The sequence below is a fragment of the Brassica oleracea genome, chromosome C7 (genome assembly GCF_000695525.1).
Source record: "Brassica oleracea var. oleracea cultivar TO1000 chromosome C7, BOL, whole genome shotgun sequence".
Classification (NCBI taxonomy): domain Eukaryota; kingdom Viridiplantae; phylum Streptophyta; class Magnoliopsida; order Brassicales; family Brassicaceae; genus Brassica; species Brassica oleracea.
In genome coordinates, this window is record NC_027754.1 from 31,796,940 (window position 1) to 31,798,070 (window position 1,131).

Sequence of the window (1,131 nt, forward strand, 5' to 3'; positions counted from 1 at the left end):
AACATTTGAAACGTGGTAGACCAATAGGTTCCAAAGATAAGAACCCTCGGAAAACTAAGAAAGGTGCAGAGAATGAAACCGAGGTTGTTGAAACCCTAGACACGACCGCGGCCGTTCCTAAATCCTAGGACTTAACCGCGGCCGATCCCAAAACCGTAATAGCGATCGCAACCGATCATGAATGCTTAGATGCGGCCGGCCCTGATGTATCTAATACTGATTCTTGGGACGCCAAGATTCAAGGTACTGAAGGTCCTGATAATAATGAGATCTCAATAAACTATGTCTTGTCTGGGATACAATGGAACAGAAAGAATATCGACATTGATGATATATTTGCATGCAATGTAGCACTTGATATCATGGATGATGATGAGGATCATGAACCCACATCTATTTATGAGTGCACTCAACGATCAGATTGGATCAAATGGAAAGAAGCTATAAACGTGGAGTTAAACTCTTTAAAGAAGAGAGATGTCTTTGGACCAATAGTCTGGACACCTTATGATGTTAAACCAGTCGGCCATAAGTGGGTCTTTGTGAGAAAGAGAAACGAACATGGTAATGTCATTAGATATAAAGTACGGCTTGTTGCACAAGGATTCTCACAGAGACCAGGAATAGATTATGAGGAGACATATCTCCTGTGGTGGATGCTACTACTTTTAGATTCCTGATAAGTCTGGCTATAAGAAAAAAAATTAGACTTGCGGTTAGTGGATGTTGTAACTGCATACTTATATAGGCCACTGGATAATGAGATTTATATGAAAGTACATGATATTACGTGTATACGCACACCAACTAACCTAATGTGCACACTACCACAATCGAATGGTATGTCGATGTAGCACTTTAGGATCGAATCCACAGAGACCAACGATTGCACTTTATCTTTATGGGATCAATACTTAGTTAAAACAATATGGGGTTTTAAAATTTGAGGGTTTCGTGAGAAACAAGTAACAAGATTAATTAAAGTATTCAGATAATTAAAATGCTAGCCTAGGGTGGTTTGATCGGGTGTTAAGCAAGTGTGAGCCAAACAATTATTCAAGTTCAATTAAGAGCAAGTCTAGAACTCGGATCACTCAAGTAGAATATTCCACTGTCGTGTTACTGCTCCCT